We start from the raw sequence: 251 nt of genomic DNA, 5'->3' as shown, positions 1-251 counted from the left end.
GGTTTTTCAATGACTCTGTAATCAGATGTGTATTTAGTTTATGATTACAAGTGATAACATTTCACTCAGTTAATGAATATGGCTGGTTAGGAGAAAAGTATGTAAGTGCAAAATTTCGTAAGTAAAATACATACATAAATATCATTAATATATTATTTCTGAGCGTCTCAGAGGGCCAATAACTAAGCAATCAAAGGCTGGATTTGGCACTTGCCAGTTGAATAGCCCTATCCTTGTGTTACTCACGATGC

The sequence above is a fragment of the Penaeus monodon genome, chromosome 15 (genome assembly GCF_015228065.2).
Source record: "Penaeus monodon isolate SGIC_2016 chromosome 15, NSTDA_Pmon_1, whole genome shotgun sequence".
NCBI classification, from domain to species: domain Eukaryota; kingdom Metazoa; phylum Arthropoda; class Malacostraca; order Decapoda; family Penaeidae; genus Penaeus; species Penaeus monodon.
This window is presented reverse-complemented; position numbering follows the sequence as displayed.